Here is a 15730-nt window from a genome sequence, read left to right on the forward strand (position 1 = left end):
CCACATTACAAATTTCAACTCCCCAGGGCTTGTCCTATTACACCAGGCTATGCGGCAGGGCAGAGCAGCTCCGGCACAAATGTGTGCACACACCCGTGACACGGGACAGACAGGACGTGACAGACAATGGGGACACAACACAGACAGAAATCTCGAGACAAGAACCATGACTGCAAGGAGCACAAGGACAGAAAATTAGATGACTGAGGTAAGATGGATGGCGAGCTGACGAGGCTCAGAGAAACCTGGAGGAAGAAGATGCTAACCGAATGATTTATTCCAAAAACTGCAAAGATGGATGCCCGAGAATCCTACAGCCAGAAGCCTCTACCTGCCCTCACCTTCTCACAAGTCCTAGTCCGCCATAATGGATCCTGGCGGGCACAGCTGCCCATACAGCTCAGAACAAGACCTGAAAAGACATCTGACCGGATGCTTCTAAAGAGACAAGAGAGTCTGATGCCTGTCTGAGCTCCTGAGTCCAAAGTTCCATGGCCTGGGTGCCAGGCCGAGAAATGCAGAGATCGCAGATGCTAACAATGATGCCAGGGTTTCTGACAGGCCCCTCCAAGACCTAAGGTAAAGGACATGACATATCCAAACACACATAATACACAAAAGACAAGTGACACGATACACACCAGGACTGCTCTGCCCTGCGCACCTCAGCACTGTGATCCAAAGCCAGGCTTTGCTTTTATGGGGCCTAAGGGGCTGCTTCATGGACACCCCCCCATCTCCAAAGGGGACTCAAAAACCCCTCCCAGTAATTCCCAAACCAGCCCCCCGCTTTCATCCCCTCTGTGGGTCATGGCCCTCTACTTATCTCTCGCACATCTGGGGATGCCGGTCTCAGGTGCGAAGAAAGGCCACCTCGTCAGCCGGGAAGGTCCTGCTGGCACCGGGCTGGTGTCTCTCAGACAGCTGTATTAAAGAAAACCAAACATCAGTGCCTGATCTTGGCAGCCCCTCAGCCAAAACCCCACAAGTCTGCTACTCACCGTGCTCCTAAGAACGCTCAGCTCCATCGCCGAGTCCCGTGATTCTTCCGCAGGGCTCGGGAGAGCGGCGCGCCCGGCGTGTCGGCCGGTCGGTGACTGGGGCTCGGCGTACTCCGAGTGGATTGCCTAAAGTGCAGAAACAGGAACGGATGCTTAGAGTTGCACTGGAAAGCGAGACTGGAGCATTAACAACTGCTTCTGTACCCTACTCAATGCTCACCTTGCCCACCTCACCTTGACTGCCAATATCCAGCTTTACTTCCTAAAAAGAAAAAGAACAGAGCTGTAACAGAGTCACACTTTACACTCTCCCTGCAGAGACAAATGGTGACTGACCTGCCCGGGGGAACCGCCTCACTCGGGATGGGTGGATGGATTTTGCCCTGGATTTTATCCTTCTGCGTCTGAAAGAAAGCGAGGACAAAAGTCAAAGGGCTGCAGGATAACTTCACAGCTCCAAACATCTTCTGTCTATCTAGGAATATCATCTAGAGTCTGGCAACACCCCACAAACTGCAACTTCCTGGGACTTGTCCTGTTGCAGCAGGCTATGCGGCAGGGCAGGGCAGAGCGGCTCCGGCACAAATATGTGCGGACACCCGTGACACGGAACGTGACAAACAGGGGGACGACAAACACGACACGTTATGCTTGTGGTGAGGGTCTCGAGGGGAAAAGGCAAAAGGGACCCCAAAGACACACTAGGTAACACGGTACACTGGACAACACGACGTGGACCGGAACTGCTCTGCACTGCCCGCCTGAAAGCTGCCGTCAAAATTAGAGCCTCTCCCTCTAGCTCTCCTAAGAGGCCCCTTGGAGGAGATTGCTTTTCCCTCTGCTAATTTTTAAATCTGTCCCAGGAACTCCCAACCCGCTGCTCTCCCATTGTCCCATCTCCAGGCCGTGGCCCTGACTTATCTTTTGGATGATCCGTGATGAGGATCCACATGGCACCTGAAATGAGTCTGCCTCGGAGGGCCCCGTGATGGCCTGTTAGCCTCTCGGTCAGCTACAATAAAGAAAACCAAAACCAAAGTATGAGTACAGAGTTATGTGGGCCAAATCCCAGCGAGTCAGCTACTTGCCCTCTCCTGAGTGTGCCTGGCTCCTTCAGGCTTCAGCTTCATCCTGATTCCAAGGCTGCGGCCGTTATTGTGAGTGACACCTGGGTTAGAGAAAGGCAAAGTTAAATGGCATTCCTGTGAGTGCAGTGGGTGACCTTGTGTGCTGTAAGACACGTGAATGCCTCTGCTCGGCTTCTAAAAGGCCTGGGGTGGGGGGCTCAAATAAACACCCTTTCTCACCCTGCTGCCTTCAAAACCACCCCCCCAACAATAACTCCTAACCGGATACCCGCTCACCCTCCCTCTCCTAGTCACAATCCTCAACTCACCTGAAGCCTCAATCTCAAACATCATCTTGGACACTGGGCAGATTCCCAGATTCCTCTTGTGACATGATGAATCTGCTGAAAAAAGCATTGTAGTTAACACAACCCGGAGCCTCTGGAAGCTGTGCTCTTCCTAAAAAAAATACAAAACAAAATAAGAACAAAACAGGAAATTACAAATGCACTTTACCACCCCTAAACACAAAACCCAAAACTGTGAACTTAAATACTCCCTGTATTCTATGCTGTTTTCTTCACAGTATCTTCAAAGCCTCTGTTGCTTTAGATGCCCAGAAACACCTACTGAAAACAAGCTGAGATAAGCTGAAAGAGCCTCTTACCTGAAATGAGAGTGAAATGAGAGGAGAGCTCTGATCCCAGCACATCCCAGAGAGGGAATGAAGGCCCTGAGCAAAGGCTGGGGTTAATATACCCCTGATGGTGCCCGCCTCTCGTTCCCATGGCACCCAGGAAAAGGGAGGGGGGTGAATCCCACCTGGTATGAAAGCCCTCAGAGCAGTTGCAGCTGTTTGGCTCCTCTGACTCAAATTCAAGGGGAGCAAAGGGCTTGTTATAGAAGAAAACTCTTCTGAAAAATAACAGTGCTTTGTTTTTTGCAACAACTACTTGGAGTAAATGGGCAGGAAACTGGTAAGAAATAAAACTTTCGGTTTAGGCAGCATAACTAGATAAATTGGCTAATTTGCTGTGACCTTACATAATTATTCCTTAGTGGCTATTAAGTAGTACTTCATGTGTGACTGAGCCCGGTGGAGAAGAATGCTTATGATATGAATCGTCTAAGTCTCCTTGGGACCTCTAATTAGGCCTACCTACATTATAAGTAAAAATAAGAAAAATAAAAGCTTCCCAGGCAGTGTAAGGGTTAAGTGCATGCCAGGCTCACCCTGCTCTGAGATACTTGGTCTATGGCACAGAAAGAAGGGCCCTGAAATGTAGTTTTAAACCCTTAAAATGCTGAAAAAAGCAGAGCTTCCTTCCAGTGAACCCCTTAAAAAGAGGAAATGGGGCAGTTACCTCTACTGAAAATAATACAATGGCAAATAAATAGCTTCTGCCCTTTAATTTACTCTCCTTAATTATTGGGAAAAGAAGGGTTTTCTTCTCTCTTTAAATCTCTCCAGTGATGAAAAAAGAGGGATTTTTCCCTCAGTTCAAATTCTTATGGAGGGATAGCTGGGCTTCTCCCTCAATTTAGGCCTCAGGACAACAAAAAGGGGGCGGCTACCCTTAATTCAAACCCATAAGAAACATTGTCAAGGTTTTCCCCTTCTACTTAAACTGGGGAATAATCGAAAATGAGGACTCCCTGTCAATTAACACCCCTAACAGCATAGAAAAGGCAGGGATTCTTTCAACTGAGACCACTAAAATTGCAGGGGAAGCAGAGTCCCTCCCAGTTTAAACACAAAAAATAAAGGAAAAGGAAGCTTTTTCCCTTTTTTCTAAACCCTTTTTCTCCTAATAACCCCTCTCCTTTCTGGGAGTGCTGTGGAGGGTCTGGGGGCTCTGGGGAGGGACTGGCACAGTAAAAGGGGAAAGTTGAAAGCCCTCTCCTGGAACCCCACATGCTGCCTGGCCTGCTCAGATGCTGCCCCTTGGCAAAAGGGCTCTTCCCTTGGCGTTTTCTCAAAGGGGACTGAGTGGTAATAGTTTCAAAAAAGGCAAATGATCCAAGAAATGTACAAAGAACAACACAGAATTAAGAATTAAGACAACGCTTGTACCACTGATTTCAAACACTGCCTGGTTTTATTCTGGTCTTGCCTGAATAAAACATCTCCTTAGGGGAGGAATACTCCAGATAGAAGGATCAAGACTGTTTTTGTGTTCTGACCGTAGCCTGAGAATTGTACAGGGGAGAAGGGGAATTACCATTTCCATCAGTAAACTTTATTTGATTCATTCCAAGACTGGACATGCTAGCTGGGTTATAAGTAAATGCTTGAATTGTGAGAATAATTAGTATTGTAGTTCACAACATTTATGCTCTTATTGCAAAAAGTGTTAAAGTAATAACTTAGTTTTGTGGATGGGAATTACTAGTGCCTGGTGAATGAGAGATACCTGAAGAACGGTAAGAGTCCACAGCTAAAGGGTGTCCAAACCAATTTGCCTGGAAATTATTTAAGAGAAAGTGACAAGGAAATAGAGGGCACGACCAGATTGGCCTCTGTTTTTTGCCACCGAGAAGATCAAATACGCCTGCTGTGGGTTGCAACCTCACAGGCCTGGGAGGTGGGAGTATAAGGCATACTGGACCTCTGTTATTCCTGTTTCTGGCACTCATTTGTTCTCTTTTCCCTTTTGGGATACCAGCAAGATCGTGTCACAAATGCTGCAGAAAGCATCACGTGGAAAGAAACCAAAGTTCCTCTTTTATTACACACACCTATGTCAACAGCCACTGTTATAACCCATCCAAATTAAGAACCTGTAGGCAAAATGGAGTAAATTATTGGATTACAAGAAACTTAGGAAAAAGTGGTAATAGATTTGGAATTGAAGGTCCAAAAGGAGAGAGAGGGATTTGTTTTACATTTAATCTGGACGGTTCGAGATTTGGTAAAAAAACAAATAATAAACGAAAAGGTAAAACCAGCACAGCAACTTAACTCTGTATTGACACCAAATTATCTATTGAGTCGTATTACAAGACTCCAAGCAGTTATAGAAATGATAGCAAATGGAGCTGCCCAGGCATTGGAGTTAATATAAAGTCAGCTAAGCCAAACAAAAACTGTAGGGTATCAGAATAGGTTGGCTTTACACTATTTATTGGCCAAAGAAGGGGGTGTTTGTGGAAAGTTTAATATATCAAATTGTTGAAAATTGATGAGCACAGAAAAGTCATTCTAGAAAAAGCAAAAGAAATCAAAGAAGAAAAAAATATATATGCATATAATAACCGAGGTACCGGTCCAAAAATTAGAAAACAATGTTAAAACCTAGCTGGTAGGGTAATGTATTAGAAGAAATTAAGATCTTTCATTTTATGTGTTGCAACTATTTTTATATTTCTTCCTTGTGTAATCCCCTGTTTTATTTTGCCCGCATAGTCCAGAAGATGCAAGTAGATAAGAAATATTGCTCAAGCCAAAGGATTTACAAAGAATAAGAGTGGGGATTGTGACAAATGCAGGTATTTTATATTGGCTTTTTTGAAATATTAAAATGAATATTATATGTGTTGTGTTAGAAAGGAATGCTGTATTAATTCTCTTAAGTAGTGTGTTAAATACAGTTTTAGGTTATAAAAACTGTTAAAATAGAAACGATGCTATGTAAGATACTTTTTTTAAAGAAAGGACTTGCAGCGAGATAGCGGCCACAGGACACCTGGATCTTTCAGAGAAAAAGAATTTATATATATTGCCCTCTTATCAGAAGAAACAAACTTCTTCCTACCTCCAAGGCGCTGTTAGGATTAGAAGGAAGAAGTGGATGATGAGCAGACAGAATCCTGTGTTTGAATGGAATTTATGCACCATGTATGAAGTGTATGACTCTGCAACAGGCTATTGCTTTTAAGGGTTAATCCTTTGTTAACGGGGGTCCTTTTTCAGGCTCGTGCTGCCCAGAAAAAGGTACCCGGACGTCCGTAACTCTTTGTTTTTGTTGTCTCATATTGTCCTAATTCAAATTGTCCAAATTATTATTACTCTAATTGTATGACTATTTTTATAACCATTTTATTACTATTAAACTTTCAAAAATTTGAAAAGCAAGTGATTGATGTTTTTCACACCAGTCTGTTAGGTGAAAATTATCAAAAGATTTTTGTGAGTTTTCTAATTTTGGCATTAATGCTGGCGAATTTTCAGGGTTTACTGTCTAATTTTGGGTCGAGAAATCTGTCCCAAACACTGAGGGGACTCTGGAGCTATTTGGGAACAGTTCTTTTTCAAAATTCTTTTGTGTTGGGATCAAAGAGCTGGCATTTGCAGGGGCAAAATAATTCTCTCTCTGTCCTGTATTTATTAAAGCAGCTGTCATATTCCAACCTCCTCCTCCTCCTCCTCCTCGTCGCACGGTTTGTGTGCATGGATGTGGCTGTGCAGATGAATCGTGACACAAAGTAGTCCCACTGGGTGCTAGGAGTGTGGAAGGCGAAAACGCAGAGACACACCAGGTATCGGTTGCTCAGGGTTACGTGCTGCAGAGGGATCTCTCGGTGCCCGGCAGAGGGAGACACGCGGAAGGATACACGCAAGGCGCTGCAGTTTTCGCCTGCTGTGGTGCCATGTATAGACGCAGTGGCAGCAGAAGTGGCGTGACAGGGCACAGGGATGCCGGCTGTGGCTGGACAGCGGCACGCAGCGGCTCAGAACCGGGACCGGGCTGTACCAAAGCTGCGGCAAACGCAGTGGGGGGTGGCGGCGGGGCCGTGGAGATAGAACTGCGCATGCGTGCGGCTGATCCCGGAAGCAGCGCTGTGGTTTGATGAGTCGGCGCGGAGTGATATCGCTGGTGCGGGGGTTGTAGCAACGGCGCATGCGTGGGTTCCATCACTCCGGCGGCGCGGGCAGTCATCATGGCGGCGGGCAGGCCGCGGGGGTGCGGGAGGCGGCGGAGCTGGGGGAACGGGAACGGGGCCGCGGCTGCGGCCCTGGAAGGGAACGCCGGGACGTCCGTGGTTGCAGGAGGCAGCGGAGCCGCGCCATCCTGCAGCTCTGAAGCGGGAGGGTGTGGTGGGGAAGGCGCGGCTCGGCCCGCCATGCAGAGGCGGCGGCAGGAGAGGGGAAGCGACCACGGGCGGCGCTGACGGGAGCCTGGGCTGGAGCGCCACGGCGCCAGAATGGGGTGCCTTGGGTGGCTGTTGCGCCCCGTAAGACAGTCATTAAAACACCCTAAAAATTATTTTTAAAGCCCTGAAAAAGTCCTAAAGGTATCCTAAAAATTTCCAGAGAATTCCTAAACAACTCCTGTAAAAAAAACCCTAAAATATCCCTAAAAATCCCTGAAAAATCACCTGAAAGACCCTAAAAAACTGTTTAACCCCTACCTGTAACACTGTGGCCTCCAAACATCATCTCTACCTATTAATCGGGGTAACTGCAAGACCCTCAAACACCACCACAATCACCAGCTTGAGTTGGTCTGGGCAGCACCAAATAAAATAAAATAAAAAGCTTTATAAATAGAGAAATTAAAAATAAAAATTAAATAAAAATTAAATAAAAAAAATAAAATAAATGCTTTAAAAATGGGAAAATAAAAAAAAGCAAATTAAAAAAATAAAAAGCTTTAAAAACAGAAAAATTAAAACTAAAAATTAAAAAAAAATTTAAAAAATAAAAGAAATGCTTTAAAAATAGAAAAATTCAAACTAAAAATGAAATAAAAATGAAATTAAAAAAATAAAAGAAATGCTTTAAAAATAAAAAAATCAAAACCAAAAAATTAAATAAAAAATAAAATTAAAAAAATAAATGCTTTAAAAATAAATCAAAACTAAAAATAAATAAAAAATAAAATTAAAAAATAAAATTAAATAAAATAAATGTTTAAAAATGAAAAAATGCTTTAAAAATAGAAAGATCAAAAATAAAAATTAAATAAAAAATAATAAAAAAATGTTTTAAAAATAAAAAAATCAAAACTAAAATTTAAATAAAAAGGAAAATTAAAAAAATAAAATAAATGCTTTAAAAATAGAAAAAGCAAAAAATAAAAATGAAATAAAAAAATAAAAATAAAATAAATAGTTCAAAAATAAAAAATTAAAACTAAAAATGAAATAAAAAATTAAATAAAAAAATAAAATAAATGTTTAAAAATAAAAAAATTAAAACTGAAAATTAAAAAAAAATTTAAAAAGCTTTAAAAATAGAAAGATCAAAAATAAAAATTAAATTAAAACAACATTAAAAAATGCTTTAAAAATAAAAAAATCAAAACTAAAAATTAAATAAAAAATAAAAGTAAAAAAAAAATAAATGCTTTAAAAATAGAAAAAGCAAAAAATAAAAATGAAATAAAATATAATATTTGAAAAATAAAATAAATAGTTCAAAAATAAAAAATTAAAACTAAAAATGAAATAAAAAATTAAATAAAAAATTTTTAAAAAGCTTTAAAAATAGAAAGATCAAAAATAAAAATTAAATAAAAAATTAAAAAAGCTTTAAAAATAAAAAAATAAAAACTAAAAATTAAATAAATAATATGTTTTTAAAAAGCATTAAAAATCGAAAAAGCAAAAAATAAAAATGAAATAAAAAATAAAATTAAAAAAATAAATGATTTAAAAATAAAAAAATTAAAACAAAAAATCAAATAAAAATAAAATTAAAAAATAAAAAAAGCTTTAAAAATCGAAAAAGCAAAAAATAAAAATCAAATAAAAAATAAAATTAAAAAAATAAAATAAATGCTTTAAAAATAAAAAAATTAAAAAATGAAATAAAAAATAAAATTAAAAAATAACATAAAATGCTTTAAAAATAGAAAAATCAAAAATAAAAATTAAATAAAATGTAAAAAATAAAATAAATGCTTTAAAAATAAAATAATCAAAACTAAAAATTAAATAAAAACTAAAAAAAATAAAATAAATGCTTTAAAAATAGATAAAGCAAAAATAGATATGAAATAAAAAATAAAATTTAAAATAGAAAATAAATAGTTTATAAATAAAAAATGAAAACTAAAAAATAAAAAATAAATTTAAAAAAAATGCTTTAAAAAAATATTAATTAAAAAAAATTTAAAATAAAATAAAAAGCTTTAAAAATAGATAAATCAAAAATAAAATTGAATAAAAAATAATAAAAAAAGCTTTAAAAATCAAAAACTCAAAAGTAAAAATTAAGAAAAAAATAAAAATAAAAAAATTTAAAATATGCTTTAGAAATATAAAAATTAAAACTAAAAATTAAATAAAAAGGAAAATTTAAAAATAAAATAAATGCTTTAAAATAGAAAAAGTAAAACTAAAGAAAAGATATAAAAAGCTTTAAAAATCGGAAAATTAAAAAATAATAAATAAAAATTAAATTTAAAAAATAGAATTAATTAAAAATAATTAAAAAAACAAAATAAAATCCGTAAAGTGCTGTAAAGTACTGTAAAAGTTCCATAAAAGGCCGTGTCGTAAAGCACGACTGTCGAAAAAAAGCACCTTTTACGACAGTCGCGCTTTACGGCACCTTTTGCGACAGTTTTACGACAGTCGAAAAAAAGCACCTTTTACGACAGTCGCGCTTTACGGCACCTTTTGCGACAGTTTTACGACAGTCGCGCTTTACGGCACCTTTTACGACACTTTTACGACAGTCGCGCTTTACTGTACCTTTTACGACAGTTTTACGACAGTCGCGCTTTACGGCACCTTTTACTACAGTTTTACGACAGTCGCGCTTTACGGCACCTTTTACGACACCTTTTACGACAGTCGCGCTTTACGGCACCTTTTACGACAGTCGCGCTTTACGGCACCTTTTACGACAGTTTTGCGACAGTCGCGCTTTACGGCACCTTTTGCGACAGTCGCGCTTTACGACGCCTTTTACGACAGTTTTACGACAGTTTTACGACAGTCGAGCTTTACGGCAGTTTTACGACGTTTTATGGAAAATTTACGGCACTTTACAGCACTTTAGAATTTTTATTTTGTTTTTCATGTATTTTTAATTAATTTTATTTTATTAATTTTGGGGTTTTTTTTAATTTTTCTATTTTTAAAGCTTTTTATTTTATTTTTTAATTTTTTTATTTGTTTTTATTTCTAATTTTCCTATTTTTAAAGCTTTTCATTTTATTTTTAAAATATTTTTAAATTTAATTTTTAAATTTAATTTTTCTTTTTTTAAAGCATTTATTTTTTTAATTTTGTTTTTTATTTAATTTTTATTTTTCTATTTTTAAGGCTTTGTATTTTTTTAATTTTATTTTTTATTTATTTTTATTTTTAAACCTTTTTATTTTTTAAATTTTTTTAAGTATTTATTTTATTTTTAAATATTTATATTTATTTTTAATTTTTCTATTATTAAAGGTTTTTATTTTTTAAATTTTATTTTTAATTTTTTAAATTTTTCTCTTTTTAAACTATTTTCTAAATTTTTTTTTATTTTTAAAGCTTTTTTTTTAATTTTTATTTAATTTTTATATTTCATTTTTTTATTTTTAAAGCATTTATTATATTTTTTAATTTTGTTTTTTATTGATTGTTTATTTTTCTATTTTAAAAGCATTTATTTGATTTGTAAATTTTTTTATTTAATTTTTAATTTTTCTATTTTTAAAGCCTTTTTAAAAATTTTTTAAATTCGTTTTTATTTTTAATTTTTCTGTTTTAAAAGCTTTTTATTTTATTAATTTTTTATTTAATTTTTATATTTAATTTTATTATTTTTAAAGAAGTTATATTTTTTAATCTTGTTTTTTATTGAATGTTTATTTTTAATTTTCCTATTTTTAAAGCTTTTTATTTTTTTAATTTTATTTTTAATTTTTTTATTTTTAAGTTTTCTATTTTAAAGCATTTATTTTTTTAATTTTGTTTTTTATTTTTCTATTTTTAATTTTTGTATTATTAAAGCATTTATTTTTTAATTTTGGTTTTTTTCTAATTTTTATATTTATTTTTTCTATTTTTAAAGCATTTATTTTTTAATTTTGTTTTTTATTTAATTTTTATTTTTTAAATTTTCTATTTTCAAAGTTTTTGAATTTTTAAATTTTATTTTTTATTTATTTTTATTCTTAATTTTTTTATTTTTAAGTTTTCTATTTTTAAAGCTTTTTTTTTATTTTGTTTTTTATTTATTTTTCTATTTTTAATTTTTGTATTATTAAAGCATTTATTTTTTAATTTTGGTTTTTTTCTAATTTTTTTTTTTCTATTTTTAAAGCATTTATGTTTTAATTATGTTTTTTATTTAATTTTTATTTTTAAAATTTTTTATTTTCAAAGTTTTTGAATTTTTAAATTTTATTTTTTTATTTATTTTTATTCTTAATTTTTTTATTTTTAAAGCATTTATTTTTTTAATTTTATTTTTATTTAGTTTTTATTTTTAATTTTTCTATTATCAAAGCTTTTTTATTGTTTAATTTCATTTTTTATTTAATTTTTAGTTTTAATTTTATATTTTGAAACCTTTTTTTTATTTTTTAATTTAATTTTTTATTTCTATTTTTAATTTTTCTATTTTTAAACCTTTTAATTTTATTAATTTTTTATTTAATTTTTATATTTAATTTTTCTGTTTTTAAAGCATTTATTATATTTTTTAATTTTGTTTTGTATTAAATTTTTATTTCTAATTTTTCTATTTTTAAAGCATTTATTTTATTTATTTTATTTTATTTTTTTTTAATTTTTCTATTTTTAAAGCATTTTTTAAATTTTATTTTTTATTTAATTTTTATTTTTAATTTTTCTATTTTTTAAGCATTTTATTTTTTTAATTTTCTTTTTATTTTTTATTTCTAATTTTTCTATTTTTAAAGCATTTCTTTTTTTAATTTTGTTTTTTATTTAATTTCTTTTTTTAATTTTTCTATTTTTAAAGCTTTTTATTTTATTTTATTTGGTGCTGCCCAGACCAATTTAAGCTGGTGATTGTGGTGGTGTTTGAGGGTCTTGCATTACAGCACTACATTTTATGGAACTTGTACAGCACTTTACAGCACTTTACAGTTTGGGTTTTTTTATTATTTATTTTTAATTAATTTTGTTGTTTTATTTTTTTTTTAATTTTTCTATTTTTAAAGCATTTTATTACATTTTATTTGGTGCTGCCCAAACCTGCTGTAGTGCATTTTTATACTTTGTAATACTTTGAAGTAATTTTTCCCAAATGGTTTTTCCCAAACTGTACCCCCCTCCCTTTACCTGTGTTATCCCTCTCCCGGGATGAGATCATCCCCAAACCCCCACCCTGGCTCTCTGTCAATCACTCAGCCTCCCATCCCCCCCATGCAGAAGTTTCAGTCCAAGTCCTCGAGTGATTAGCCAGAGGCTCGGGGTCAGCCCCCAAGCCTTGCCCCATACGCTGTCCTATATGTCTATCCCCCAGCATCCATCCCTTAGGGTCACTTAATGGTTGGTAGGATGTTATCTACTTTCGGTTTCCACCTCCCTTTAAATGTAACCTTGGCACAGCTCCCGGGGCTCTGGGCAGGAGCCCCCTGAGGTGCAGGAGCTCCTATGGGGGTCCTAATAAAACCTTGGATTAACCCCTGCTAAGAGTCGGCCCTTTATCTTCTACCGCTGTCTCTGGTGTCGCTTCTGCTGCAAAGGCGACCAGCCCAGGTGCCCTCAGTACCCTCAGGGCACAGAGAGTGTCTGCCCCCAGCCCAGGTGCCCTCAGGGCACAGAGAGTGTCTCCCCCCAGCCTAGGTGCCCTCAGCACCCTCGGGGCACACACAGTGTCTCCCCGCTGTTGGCCGTGTCGGGGCTGCCCCCTGGTGTCTGCCAACTCGGGACCGGCCGAGGGTTACTGAGGGGCTCGCACAAACCCGCTCGGCCGCTGATTGTGGTGGTGTTTGAGGGTCCTCCAGGACAAGGGAGGAGATGAGAATCTTGACTCCACCTTTCAGAAGGCTGAAATATTATTTTATGATCTCTATTATATTAAAAGAAAATGAGATATTAGAACTACACTAAAAGAGCAAGGAGACATCAGAAAGCTGGAAAGGAATGAATAATAAAAACCTGGGACTGCTCACAGCCCCGACACCGCTGGACCATGATTGGTCATCAAGTAGAAACAATGCACAGGAGACCAACCCAAGATGCCCCTGTTGCTAAACCATCTCCAGCCCACACTCCACAGCCACCAGATTGTTATTGGTTCCATTTCTGTTCTGAGGCTTCTCAGGAGAAAAAACCCAGCAAAAGGATTTTCATCAAACACGTCAGTGCCAGGTGATGGCACAGGCAGCATGGGCTGGCAGAGGTCACTGTGTCATCCCTGCCAGCCCAGGTGTCACAGCAAGGAGGAGAGAGTTCACCCTGTGCTCACCCTGCAATACAGAGCAATACAACACAACACACACATTAACACAAGATTATAACCTTTTTCTATTTTCATTACTTGTGGATTTATTGTTACAGGACACCCAAAACAACAAAAGCACACAAAAAACAGCACTCATCTACCATTAACACCCCCTTCAAATGACACACAAACTCACCATCCCTCTGATCACAACTGCTAAATTACACCCCAGCAATTATTGGGCCTCGGGAACGTGGTTCCCTGGAGCCTCCAAAAATTCCTCCTGCCTGAAGAAATACCCGGTCCCTGGAGGGTCTGTGCCCAAACTTTGGCGATGAACGTCACCTTGCAGACCGACCGGGACCCGGGAAAAAAAACCCAGCCGGGGGGAAAAAAAAAAGAAAAAAAAAACAGCCGGGGGGGGGGGGTGGGGGGGCTAAACCCGGCTGGGGATTTTTTAACTCTAAAATTACAAATGAGTTGAAAAACCTGAAAAGCAAGTCACACACACAAGGTTAAATCCAGTCACAGCATGCGCTCACACACTCAGAGACGAGCAGACGCCGACAGACAGACACGTGCTCTCACACACGCTCACGCACTCCTCCCATTTAAACGTTCCCTGTGGCTCTTACTCGAGACGCTGAAGAACGTGCTTCCACGCTTCTTCTGGCTGCCGCTCCTCAACGTCAAATGGTAGATTCTGGGGAAATCAGTAGCCTCAGGGACCTGTGAGACGACAGGAAGCGGTCAACGGAGTGGCTGACAGCTAGGACTTGTCCCCGCTCTGACCGATAAATTTTCTACCCTAAACCCCACTAAAGACAGATGAACAGTAAAGTTTTTATAACTCTACTACCTAACTGTGACTACATGCCAGGGCAGGGCAGCTCCGACCATAAGTGGTACAACATGAGTACACACAATAAAAGCAGACGCATACAGTGCAAGTGTGCATGGAGCGTAAGTCCATACAATATAAGCCAGCATAGGTACACACAATGTAAGTACATACAGTGTAAGCCAACACAGGTACACACAATGTAAGTACATACAGTATAAGTACATACAGTATAAACCAGCATAGGTACAAACAATGTAAGTACATACAGTATAAGCCAGGACTTGAGATAGCTCTCTGGAAGATTAATTCTTGAACCCTGTACCCTTTGAGAAGATGGAACCTATAGAACTCCTGCAGTCACGTGAGGAGGGTGTAAGACGCTCCCTCGGGAACTCCAAGAGAATGGCGTGGAAAAAAAGGCACTACCAAAGCCGGTAGCGAGAAGGAAGATGGATGAGAACATCTTGTCCCTTTGAGACATTCCTGTCTCAAAGAGTAAAAATGTAAAGATGCCGGAATAAGGGATATCCGGAAAGGAACGTGAGTAGAATATGGCCTACGTGGCACGGAATAGTGCCGATAAAGCGTTGAGACGTAACAAAGGCCTGTGACACGTAAGACGATGGACACGGACGACATAACATGGACACGGATGACATAACACGGACATGGACGACATAACACGGAGACGAGTGACAACTGCCTGGCACTGTCCCCGTAGGGACCCGAGATTCCTAGTGCAAGGTGAGCCAGAGGCTGATGATGCCAAAGGAAATGAAGCCCTAGGACGAGAGCACGTGATGATGAAATGTAACTCGTCAAAAGAAGTTACTGCCGAAGCAGTTAAGAGGATGCTCGAGAGGGGCGGCGAGCCTAGAGAAGGAAGCGGACTGACGGGTGACCGTGGCCGTAGCTCCGGACATGAAGGCGAGCTCCTCGGGGGAAAGATCCCTGACGACGTCGGGCAGAGGGAGGCGGACGACGCAAAGTTCCCGAGAATGTGGAGATGGGTCGGAACTGCCCTGCCCGGCAAAGGCTCTGGCGAGGCTGAGGGGAAACCCTCTCCCCTTTACTTCCAGAGAGCCCGTCCCGCTACAGAGCTCGCAACTAAGCTGACATCTGATTGCCTCCTGTGATAGTAAAGGCTATTCCCCTTCTCCCAACCGCTGGCCCCGACACTTAGCTTTTGGAAGATGAGAGGACAAAATCCATCCTCGGTCAGACGTGGACGTTGAGATGCTCTCCGTGTGTGCCTCGGTGCTGCCGTTTCCAAGCTTGGGCTACGAGCCTCCTCAGGGTACCTAAGGCAAAACAGAAAACCTGACTATTGCCCTCAAAAACAGTAATCCCCGGGACTCCTCTGCACCACTGCCCCGGCTCACCTCAAATCTTGATTTGGCTCCGGAGGGTGCCCGGAAGATACCTGCAAAGAGAAAAGGGACACGCTTAGCATGCTGCTGTGTAACGCTCACCTAGGAGTCAGCCTGCTTAAACGCCGACTCACCTGCCCTGCTCTGTT

The 15730-nt window shown here is 38.1% G+C and overlaps 1 long non-coding RNA gene across 1 annotated transcript; it reads right to left on the reverse strand.

Annotated features, from left to right (window-relative positions):
• Positions 1-12960: 12960 nt before the first annotated feature.
• On the reverse strand, positions 12961-14095 carry LOC129046982 (uncharacterized). The gene is made up of 2 exons (XR_008508906.1): positions 14003-14095; positions 12961-13392 (listed from the first exon to the last, which is right to left on the reverse strand). It is a non-coding gene; the product is annotated as an uncharacterized LOC129046982 (long non-coding RNA).
• Positions 14096-15730: the final 1635 nt, after the last annotated feature.

This window comes from Molothrus ater, chromosome 29, assembly GCF_012460135.2.
Source record: "Molothrus ater isolate BHLD 08-10-18 breed brown headed cowbird chromosome 29, BPBGC_Mater_1.1, whole genome shotgun sequence".
NCBI classification, from domain to species: Eukaryota; Metazoa; Chordata; class Aves; order Passeriformes; family Icteridae; genus Molothrus; species Molothrus ater.